This window comes from Pyrus communis, chromosome 13, assembly GCF_041283825.1.
Source record: "Pyrus communis isolate YQ-2024b chromosome 13, ASM4128382v1, whole genome shotgun sequence".
NCBI classification, from domain to species: Eukaryota; Viridiplantae; Streptophyta; class Magnoliopsida; order Rosales; family Rosaceae; genus Pyrus; species Pyrus communis.
In genome coordinates this window covers 12,032,944-12,045,305 of record NC_142577.1, presented here as the reverse complement: position 1 = coordinate 12,045,305, position 12,362 = coordinate 12,032,944, and the positions used below count along the sequence as shown (strand labels likewise).

Genomic DNA, 12,362 nt, shown 5'->3' with positions numbered 1-12,362 from the left:
AACAATAAATGAATGATAGATGTTGCTAGTGGGGGTGCTATAATGACTAAAACTGTTGATGAGGCATCTATACTTTTCAATACTTTGGCTGCTAATTCTCAAAACTGGGGTGGAGAAAAAGAAAAACCAAAGAAAGCTGGTGTACATGAGATTGATGCATTTACGGCTATGGCTGCCCAAATTTCTAACTTAAATCAGAAATTTGATTCTTTAATGTCTTCTAATCAGTCAAAAATGGTTTCTAATATGTGTGAAATTTGTGCAAGTCCACATTCTAGTATGGATTGTCTTATGAAGCGTTCATTTCCAGAGTTCATTGAAGAAAAAGCCGATCAAATTGGAAATTTCAATCGCCAACAGTTTAATCCATTCTCTTACAAGTATAATCCTGGTTGGCGTCATCATCCCAATTTTACTTGGAAAAACAACCAAAAAAATCAAGTGAATCCACTTCCACCATTCTAGAACAATGAAGCCAAGAAAAGTTCAATGGAAGATATGATGGCTCAATTGGTCTCTCACTCAAAACGCCAATAATTTCATGCAAGCGACTTAAACTTCTTTACAAAATCAGCAAGCATCTATTCACAAGCTAGAGGATCAAGTTGGGTAGATTGCACATGCAATGGTTGAGAGGGAAAAGGGCAAGTTTCCCAGTCAAACTGAGATTAATCGGAGGAATATGGAGCAATTAAAGGCTATTACACTCAGAAGTGGGAGAACTGTAAAGACAAACGGTGAAGAAAATGGGACGTTGGTTGAAAAGTCTGAGAATGTTGTCACCGAAGCACAAGAGGAGAGTTTTATGAATTCAGCTGCTTAAGTGCCTAATATTGTTTTTGATACATCAGATTCTACACATCTAGACGATTCGATTTTGGAGAAGGCCAATGTTGCACCCGCTCCATATCCTCAGTGACTTCATAAGGCTAAGAAAAACCTAAACTTTTCTCATATCTTAGAGTTATTTCAAAAAGTGAACATTAACATACATCTACTTGATGCAGTGAAACAAATTCCTAGTTATGCAAAGTTCTTGAACGATGCATGCACGAACAAGCGGAGGTTTTTGGAGCACGAAAAAGTAATGCTTTTAGAAGAGTATAGCGTTATTTAACAAAAGAAGTTGCCACCAAAGTTGACCAATCTAGGGAGTTTTACGATTCCTTACACAATTGGAAAATCTTCTTTTGAAAAAGCTTTATGTGATCTTGGTGCTAGTATTAACTTGATGACATATTCTATTTTTAAACAGCTAGGTTTGGGCGAGATGAAACCTACTCTTGTGTCTCTACAACTAGCGGATCGATCTGTCACTTATCCACGAGGCATTGTCGAAGATGTGTTGGTTCGAGTTGATCAGTTAATCCTCCCTATAGATTTCTTGATTCTTGATATGGAAAAAGATAGAGAGATTCCAATTATACTTGGTCGTCCATTCTTAGCTACTGCTGGTACATTGATTTATGTCGAAAATGGTTTGCTTACTTTGCGAGTTGAAGACAAAGAAGTGGTGTTCAAAGTTTTTGAAGCTGTTAAGCATCCAAGAGAGCAAGAAGAATGTTTTAGTATTAATATCTTGAATCAGATTGTGAGCGAGAAGTTCCGAGCACAACATCCAACTGAACCTCTCGAAGCTTGTCCAGTTCATTCATCTATCCTAGAGTTGAAGTGGAAGAAGTTACTCAAAATTGTTTATACTCTTAATTCTGTCCCTCCACATAATCTGCGTTGGAGGCACCATTATCAAGCTTTGGGACCTGGCCCGATGAAAATTTATCCATCTATTGAAGTTGCACCGAAGTTAGACTTGAAACAATTGCCTACCCATCTGAGGTATTCAGTTTTAGGTGCTTTTGAGTCTTTGCCAATGATTATTGCAGCCAAGTTAACTTCACTCTAAGAAGAAAAATTGCTTCGAGTACTTAGAGATTACAAGACAACATTGGGATGGAGTATAGTTGACATTAAAGGCATCAGCCCAACCTTATGTATGCATCGAATTCTTCTTGAAGAAGGTAGCAAGCTTATAATTGAGGTACAAAAGAGACTTAACCCGCTTATGAAAGAAGTTATCCGAGCAGAAGTTCTCAAGCTTTTAGATGTGGGAGTTATCTTTCCAATATCTGATAGTAAATAGGTGAGTCTGGTTCAAGTAGTTCCAAAGAAGAAAGGCATCATTGTGGTTAAAAATGACAACTATGAGTTTGTGCCATAAGACCAAAAATAGATTGGCGAGTTTGCACAGATTATTGGAAGATAAACAATGACATACGCAAAGATCATTTCCTTATGCTGTTCATTGATCAGATATTAAAGAAACTTGCAGGTCACTCCCACTACTGTTTCTTAGATGGCTATTTTGGATATAACCAGATTGCCATACGCCAGAAGATCAGGAGAAAACGATGTTCACTTGTCTATTTGGGACATTTGCATATTGAAGAATGCCTTTCGGACTTTGCCACGCACCTGCCACTTTTCAAAGGTGTATAATGAGTATTTTTTCTGACATGATTGAAAGGTTTATCGAAGTCTTCATGGATGATTATTCTATCTTTGGATTTTCCTTTGATGATTGTCTTCACAATTTGACTCTTGTGCTAAAACGGTGTCAAGAGACGAACTTAGTGTTGAACTAGGAAAAATATCATTTCATGGTGCAAAAAGGCATTGTATAGGGGCATCAAATTTCTAGCATGGGCATTGAGGTTGATCGAGCAAAAATTAAGCTTATTGAAAAGCTTCTAGTAAAGGAAGATTTGTGAAAAACAAGTTCATTTGAGCAACATCAACAACATGCAATTAACAATTAAAAGGCGGAATCATGTTTATATGCACTCAAAAACAAAACTTAACCCATGAACTTCAAAGCCTAGTAGATAGGTGAACCAGGACTCAACTCAAAACAAAGTGAGTTGAGAAATCAATACCTTTGTAGATTCCTCTTTGCATAAGCAAAGGCTAATCACCCAAAGAGAGGGCCTTCATTCCTTGCATCTTAGATCCATGGATTTGGATGGATGAAAAGGTTTCTCCAAGTTCCCAAAATTGAGAACCTCTAATGATTCATCACCAAGGCATAATGAAGAAGAAATGAGTGACCTTGGAGGAGTTTGATTGCTAGATGATCCCTCCAAGGTGGCCGAAATTTTAGAGAGAAAGGAGAGCTTGTGTTCTCATCCTTTCCCCAAAAATTACCACTTGTAAATTTTAGGCTATAAAGTCCTTTATATAGTCCCTTCAAATAAGTGACCTAATGGACCAAAAGCCCTATTCTTCTATCATGGCCGGCCTATAGGGTTCATTGGGCTTTCAAGCCCTTTGTTTATTCAAGTTGTCATACAACTTGAGTTAATGGGCTTGACATTCAAATCCCATTGGGCCTTGCGGCCCAAAACTAACCCGAGGTCTTTAACGAACTTATTCGTTTGATTAATTAACATATTAATTAATCCTAGCCTTAGATAAATAATTAAACCATTTAATTATTCTTACTCATCTCCGTTGTTTCTTCAAACTTTACCTTACTCGGTGAACGATCCATTAGGTTCCTTTTAGCGAGGCAGTGGGCGATTAAAAACTCTTTCTAATCGATTGTGAATTGAAACTTACTTTCAATTCTCCCGTTAGTGATAATACACTTTTAGGGCTTCCACTAACCATGGTTGACGCCTAGCAGCATGTCATGGTTACCCAAGCTAATCAGAAGAGGTGGAGAACCTATTCAGTTTTAGGATTACAAATGCAATACGGTTTTTCTCTAATACAATACTCTTGACCACATTGTTTGGTTTGATAGTTTATTCATGTCTACTATCCAATGTGAATCTTGTACTTATATGATTACCTTGAATGTGATCTGGAACGTATTCCAACATCTCATTCATACTCTGGCCAGAGATTTTAAATCATATCATAGAGTATTCTCCCTCAAACAGTTTGAAGGTTAGAGATCCTTTGTTGCGCATTCACTTGCCTCCATGGCTAAGTGGCTTAACCCCGACGATGCCGTGGACACCCTGATAGAGTGACTTTGACATAATCAAAGATCAAGTACCTAACCACAAGACAGCTGTGATGCCTCAGGTCAAAGGACTACTTTGCATTATCCCAACCATGAGTTCTCATGTGACATGAATATGAGAACTCTTCGTTGATCGTGTTCAGTGAACTCATTCTCTATTGAGCACCTACGTACTTGTCTTGATGTCACACACACCAATGACTCGAGACTAGTCACTCTCCCTGAGAGAAGACATAGCACGTACTGATCTTAACGGACTGTCAATGCCCAATTGACAATCCTATGATCAGGAACGTTTAGGATGTGTCAACGAAAGAATGGTCTCATGAATCTAACTTCTTTAGATCGCATTCTTCCAATCACATATTCCTTGGACTTATCGTTTAAGCATATAACATTTATATGAGACGGCTCAAACAATAATGTTTGCCCTTAATATTAAACTAGATTAGTTTAACATGTGAAATGTCCATAAAGTATCATCATATGATTGGTTTTAGGGCACATTTCCAACAATCTCCCACTTGCACTAGAGCCAATCAGCTTAATCATCAGTGATGATACCTCTTCTGTAGTCATTTCATAAATGGCTGAGTAGTAGGCCTAGACAATGGATATCTATATGTTATCCATAGAAGCAACCTTGAGAATAACGACGTCACCATTATACATGATTCTCAATCATGTGGTTCAGTCTCTCATTTGAGTTCGGACCTTGATGAGACCTTGATTCCCTGGCTTGAGCTATCGCCCCATTAGTGTCATACCCTTTCTGGTTGGAACCGAATGGAGAGTTCATAAATGAACTTTCCCATCCAAACAACAATGTTGTAAGCTTCTATATGGCAATATATTTTGCATACATGATGGAACACATTAAAGTCATTACTTTTAACGTTTCCACCCAAATATCTCTTTAGTCATAATAAAGAGATATCTCATTATCACTTCATTCATAATGAAGAGATATTCTATGATGGATTAGATTCATAATCTAATACATTTACGCTTCCATTACGTTACTCTAATTCTTCCTCATTGTTGAGGAATCCATCCTTAGTATTTCTTAAATACCTAAGGATTCACTTGACAGTTGCCATGGTTCTGATCCTGGGCTTGCACTGATATCATCTTGTACCGTTCTAGGTACAACTTATATCAATGTTTTCATACAATATGAAATACATAAATCATCTTTCTGCGTATGCATAAAGGATTCTATTTACGCATTATTTCTTTGGGAGTCAAAGGGTACATTCCCTTTGAGAAGAACAACTTCCTAGTCTCACTAGAATTGTCATTCTAATTGAAGTTTATCATCATATGAGAAACTTCCTAGCATCTCTTGTCTATTTTAGGGATTGATATAATCCAATTATATCTTGAAATCTATCATTATAGATTTCCATCCCATGTATATAGACTATGTCTCCCATATACATTCTATCATTATAGAATGTTTAAAGTCATAACTTTAACGATGAAGAATTCCTTTCATTTTCAAAATTAATATATATCATGTATATATATTCAAATTTAGGAATATGATTAACTCCCACTAATATTTTGTAAACCTAGTAAACAAAAGATTCATTTACATCTTTATGAGAAATCAAACGATTTGATCCTTTTTTTTTCTCATAAGATGCTTATAGCTCCCACTAACTTGCTGAGATTCATGATGGATGGATCTCTACAACTTATATGTCTTGTGATTCTTAGTTTTAGACATATATTATCAAGACTATCTTGATAATGGTTTCGGAAACCCATATTATGTCCAAACATTGAATCACCATTTAGTTGTTTCTAGCAATCTTCGAATTAATTGAAACTAAGACTATGTCAAAGACGGTTTCTTCAAAGTCAACCATTTTCTTTGAGTGTAGTCACCTTAAGCTACCGATTAGCTATTAAGGTTTCATTATTTCGATTCAAATGGTACTTTACCATTTCCTTGAGTATATGTCATATATATACACTCAGTGTAGTCATAAGGATTTTCATTCTTATTTCTTTCGAATTAAGAGGTGTAACTCTATGACATAATCATAAAGTTCAAACCATTCAACTGAGACGATTTATAAATCCTTCTCGACTACCTTGGAGCTTGTGGTGTAGGAACTAGGTTGTTATTTTTGTTGATCATATCAAACAAATATTGCTTATTAGCACACAACCCCAAATCTTAACATGTTTAAGATTTGTCTTTCTTTCCAACTACATCTTATGGAGTTATGAAAATTTTGGAAGATCTTCTAATTGACAATCATATTGTTTTTAGAAGTATATATATCCTATATATGGGTAATAGATAACATCCAGCGAACTAAATTTTATTCAAGTTCGTTCTTCTCCTAATGGAGAAATTCATTATCTTATGATGCTATTTTCCTTGATATCTTTCAAGGAAACTCATCTAAAGTGTTATCTTTCCTTGGATCAAATCCAAGGAGGTAAATACTTTAGACGTCTTACTCATCAACTCACATTTCTTGAATTCTTTGAAACCTTTTGCAAAGTATTCGGACTTGTGTTTATTCAAAATAAACTATAGTCCAACCGAGAGTGATCTTTGGTGAACGTCATACAACATGAGTAGTATTATGTTGTGGATAAGAGCCACTAACATCTAAGTGAATTAATCTCAACAACTTTGTGATTCTTTCTTCTTTCCAAAAGAATAAAGATTCGAACATTTCGCCTCTATACAATTTTAACAAGAAGGCATTGGATCTGGATCTAACGATCCAAAGCATCCATCTATTACCAACTCGTAATTTATGTTTTAGAGGTTTCACAACTCAGTTGGGATTAGTCACTCCCTTGCAACCTTTTGGGTTTTAAGCATCATCGTATTCTAAACAGTTAAACTACCACATCATCTCTACTATAGAGACAACCAATTAAATTACAATAATCTAATTATTGATTAATAAAGAACAATGTTTTGTCAAACAAAACATTTATCCATCTCTACTATAGTGACGGATTTAAGTTCCTTAAAATTGGAATGTAAAGACAATCTTTAGTATTTTCCAATTTCTTTGGTAGTTCATATGAGGAAGTAAGTACAATCCGCTTTCGCAGAAATCTATATTTTATTCACTTTCCGAATGTGAAGTACTTTCTCTTCTCTCATTAATCTTCTACTTTTTATTAGCACACTTTTACAACAATTGTAAAACATAGTTACTAATACGGAATCAAGCATTCAAGTAGAAGAACCAACTGTTTTGAACTATTTCAAGAACATATTACAACACCTTCGAAAGGTGTGTTCTTGACACTTGCAAGACATTTCTTGCAAATACCCCTTCCAATGTCCATCCTTTCATAAAGAAAGTTTGTTCCCTTGGAGTTATTTTGCCTTCTTCATTTGACTTCCCTTTTGACTACAATAGTCATGGTCCCTAAACTCCCACTATCTCTCTTGAAACTTATTTCAAATGTGTTATACACATCAAACGATTTGGAGAGCGTGCGGTTATTGTTCACTATATAGTTTACAATAAACTTAGTGAACCATTAGGATAGGGACACAAAGGTGAAATCCTTGCCTAGTTTCCGTCTCGTTAAGTGGTTTAACACTTCAACACTCAATGATTCAAAATCATCATAAGTCCATATAAATGGACTATTTTTGTCAACCAACCATTATGTTCTAAACATAATAACAAACTTTCAAGAGTTGTTCAAGGCAACTCTCATTTCTTCATACAACAATTTGTAAGTGAAGAATCATGGCACATAAAGTGTCCATGCCCTTGTGCTTACTTCTCAAGTTCCTTGTTCGTGTAACAAAGAGACAAGCACTAAAGTTTGTGTTGATTAAGGGTTGTTCAAAGCAACTCTTATTTCTTCATACAACAATTTGTATTTGAAGAATTATGACATTAAAAGTGTTGTCCTTCTCATGTTAGACTTATCTAACATATTCTTTCAATGATACATTATCAATAGGAAGATTGTGAGGATGAGACTACTTAGTTACATCTACAAGCCATTAAAGACAATCTATGGGATTGTAGAACTAAGTCCGGAAATTAAAGCATTCGGTTTTTCTTTGTCAAGTTTTGGATAGCGTTTGTAAATATATTGGTAAACAAATACATAACGAATATAAATTGATTGATTTTAAGCCATTTGATTCGGGTCTTTAAATCAAATAGCACCACCCACTATTTTTGGCAAATTCCATATCCCTCATCGGAATTCGAGAGTTTTGTTGAACTCTTAGCGGGGTATGGGAGACTCACCATTACCAAGCCCACCTCACGATGATACGATATCGGTTAGCAAAAATAATGATGAGAGAATAACACTTTACTCATTTACAACTCTTGTAATTACCCATCTTATTTGGCCTCTAGAGAATGTTGCCTCACAATGATATGATATCGGCGCCATTGCACTTAGTTAAGTTATTCCCACCATGCTTAGTTCATGAAGGGGTTCAAGAATAGCCTCACAATGATATGATATTGGCCATCCTCGTTGCCTACACTCACCTCATCATATGCGTATAGACTCCTCCTGAGTGTAAGCATGCACTTTGTACTCCCCCATGATAGGGTGAAGCCGGTGTACAAGTCACAAACGATTGGAGCCCACCACGGTGGAAGGCCACGAAGAGATATTCAAAGCATCTCTCGCTTATCAACTTAATAATGGTTTTAGTTGAGGGTTTTTAGGTCTCATCACATATAAACATACATTTTAATCCAATTAAAACATTTTGGTCCTATTACAACTATTGGTCCATATGATTGATTTAGTAGTATATAATACTCCCACTATGCTTTTAAAACGGTTTTTAAAGCAAGACTATATGGTACTACTAACATAAGATTTGCATTCATTGATGGACTATATAGTTGTCTTAGGGCCTTAGGATGACTATGAACCTTTGATTCGATTCAACACGAGCCTAGTGTTGAATCTCGGTCTAGGGATGGTGATTGATTTTAGTTACGCGTTTAATCACATTAAGGCGTGTTGTCTTATTGGGCGTTGGACCCAACTACTCCAATTTCATGCATATCGAATAAAACAAGAAAGGAGTACTTCAAAGTAAATAAGAGCTTATGCTCTTTTACAACAATTGATCAAATCAAATTACTTTAAAGTAAAGAAGAGCTTATGCTCTTTTACAACAATTCATCATATCAAATTACAACCAAAATTTAATCTACACATTCCCATGGTTCAAACAAATTTGAAACGGCCTTTCACATAGCTCAATTATAGTAGGCTTAGGTTCATAATCACCCTTTCTTTAATTAATTAACGCTTTAACTAATTAAACTTGAATGCAACATTTTCATTTGGTTTTTGTATCCATAGAATTGATTTAAATGGAGCTAAATGAAATGAAAATCCAATTCTCATTTAAAGAGACAAAACAATTTTGTTCTCTACCTAATTTGGGCCAAAATGCTATGACCTCAACTTGTTTGGGCCATAGTGCAATTAACCTCAACTTTTGGGCTATTTTGCAAAAACTTAAACTTTTGGGGTCACTTTGTAAAAACACAAAAGTCCACTACTTCATGTAATTACAACTAGAACCCAAAAATTTCCACAAAAGCTAAAACTTCATTAAAGGAGCAAAACAATTTGTCCTTTTAGTGATTTTGGACCTTTACGTAAAAACGTAAACTTTTGGGTCAAAGTACAAATACACAAAAGTATCAAAACTTTATGTAATTGCATAAAAGCCCCACAAGGACCCTAATTGAGTAGGGTGGCTGGCCATTGAAGCAAAGTTTAAAAAAAAATTTCAAAGTTTTTGTAAGTGGGGTGTGTGAAATGGAATAAATCATTACACACCTACCCACTAAAATTTCTTTAATCTTTCAAAATAAATATCTAATATATTTAAACATAAGAAATATTTCAAAACAAAAAACTTTATGAAATAAATCAAAACTTTGAATCAAAACACCAAACCTTTTGTTCTTGGCAAGAACATATCAAGAACAATGAAGAACATCCATGAAAACCCGTAAGAGCTCCATGAACATTCTTCACCCAAAAACATACCAAAACCACTCAAACTTAAGGGAAATAACATACAACCATACTAGGGTACATAGGGGTTCCAAAAGTCACTTTAGAACACTTTTAACAAGTCAAACAAGAACCCAAAAATCCACCCTTTGGATTTGGCCGAATTTCCCCAAAAACATGGCACCAAATTTTAGCTCCAAAATTCATGCTCATATGAACTACATCTACAACATTTGAGATGGCAAATTTTCTAACAAAATTTACATTCAAAGAAGCAAGAATAAAGCTTGTAACAATTACAACATTCAAATCACAAACTATGAACTACAAAACCCAAAAGGATTCACCAACTACTAGACTTAGGCTCTTGATACCACTTGAAGGAAGATTTGTGAAAAACAAGTTCATTTGAGCAACATCAACAACATGCAATTAACAATTAAAAGGCGGAATCATGTTTATATGCACTCAAAAACAAAACTTAACCCATGAACTTCAAAGCCTAGTAGATAGGTGAACCAAGACTCAACTCAAAACAAAGTGAGTTGAGAAATCAATACCTTTGTAGATTCCTCTTTGCATAAGCAAAGGCTAATCACCCAAAGAGAGGGCCTTCATTCCTTGCATCTTAGATCCATGGATTTGGATGGATGAAAAGGTTTCTCCAAGTTCCCAAAATTGAGAACCTCTAAGTCTCCACACCAAGGCATATTGTAGAAGAAATGAGTGACCTTGAGGAAGTAAGATTGCTAGATGTTTTCCTCAAGGGTGGCCGGCCATTTCTAGAGAGAAAGGAGAGTTTGTGTTCTCATCCTTACTCCTTAGAAAACCCTAAGGATGAAATGGCTATAAAGATGTCTTTATACCACCTCACAATGGAGTGGCAACCTTGCAATTAAGCCAAGTTCACTACCCTCCTCTAAATGGCCGGCCTAAGGGGATTTATTGGGCTATTTGGGCCTTTGTGAATCATTATTCATTAAGTTGTCACACAACTTAAGTCAATGGACTTGACGTTCGAAGCCCATTGGGCCTTAATGTCCAAAACTATCCCGAGGTCTTTTAACGAACTTATTCGTTTGATTAATAATCATATTAATTAATCCTTGCCATAAATAATTAAACCATTTAATTATTCTTACTCATCTCCGTTGAATCTTCAATCTCTACCTTACACGGTGTACGATCCATTAGGTTCCTTTTAGCGAGGCAGTGGGCGATTCAAACTCTTTCAAATCGATTGTGAATTGAAACTTACTTTCAATTCTCCCGTTAGTGATAATACACTTTTAGGGCTTCCACAAACCATGGTTGACGCCTAGCAGCATGTCATGGTTACCCAAGCTAATCAGAAGAGGTGGAGAACCTATTCAGTTTTAGGATTACAAATGCAATACGGTCTTTCTCTAATACAATACTCTTGACCACATTGTTTGGTTTGATAGTTTATTCATGTCTACTATCCAATGTGAGTCTTGTGCTTATATGATTACCTTGAATGTGATTTGGAACACATTCCTAAATCTCATTCATACTTTGGCCAAAGACTCTTAATCATATCATAGAGTATTCTCCCTCAAACAGTTTGAAGGTTAGAGATCCCTTGTTGCGCATTCACTTGCCTCCATGGCTAAGTGGCTTAACCCCAACGATGCCATGGACACCCTCCTGATGGAGTGACTTTGACATAATCAAAGATTAAGGACCTAACCACAAGACAACTGTGATGCCTCAGGTCAAAAGACTAATTTGCATTATCCCAAACATGAGTTCTCATGTGACATGAATATGAGAACTCTTCATTGATCGTGTTCAGTGAACTCATTCTCTATTGAGCACCTACGTACTTGTCTTGATGTCACACACACCAATGACTCGAGACTAGTCACTCTCCCTGAGAGAAGACATAGCACGTACTGATCTTAACGGACTGTCAATGCCCAATTGACAATCCTATGATTAGGAACGTTTAGGATGTGTCAACGAAAGAATGGTCTCATGAATCTAACTTCTTTAGATCGCATTCTTCCAATCACATATTCCTTGGACTTATCGTTTAAGCATATAACATTTATATGAGACGGCTCAAACAATAATCTTTGCCCTTTACATTTAAACTACATTAGTTTGAAATGTCCGTAAAGTATCATCATATGATTGGTTTTAGGGCACATTTCGAACAATTTGCACTTGACAAGTTTCGGTCCTATCTTATTTGTTCAAAAGTCATTGTGTACACTAACCATGCTGCCTTGAAATATCTTCTATCCAAAAAAGATGCAAAGCCGAGGTTGATTAGATGGGTACTTCTTCTCCAAGAATT

The 12,362-nt window shown here is 35.8% G+C and overlaps 1 pseudogene; it reads left to right on the top strand.

Annotated features, from left to right (window-relative positions):
- The first annotated feature begins 625 nt into the window (after positions 1 to 625).
- On the top strand, positions 626 to 2,032 carry LOC148691772 (uncharacterized; annotated as a pseudogene).
- Positions 2,033 to 12,362: the final 10,330 nt, after the last annotated feature.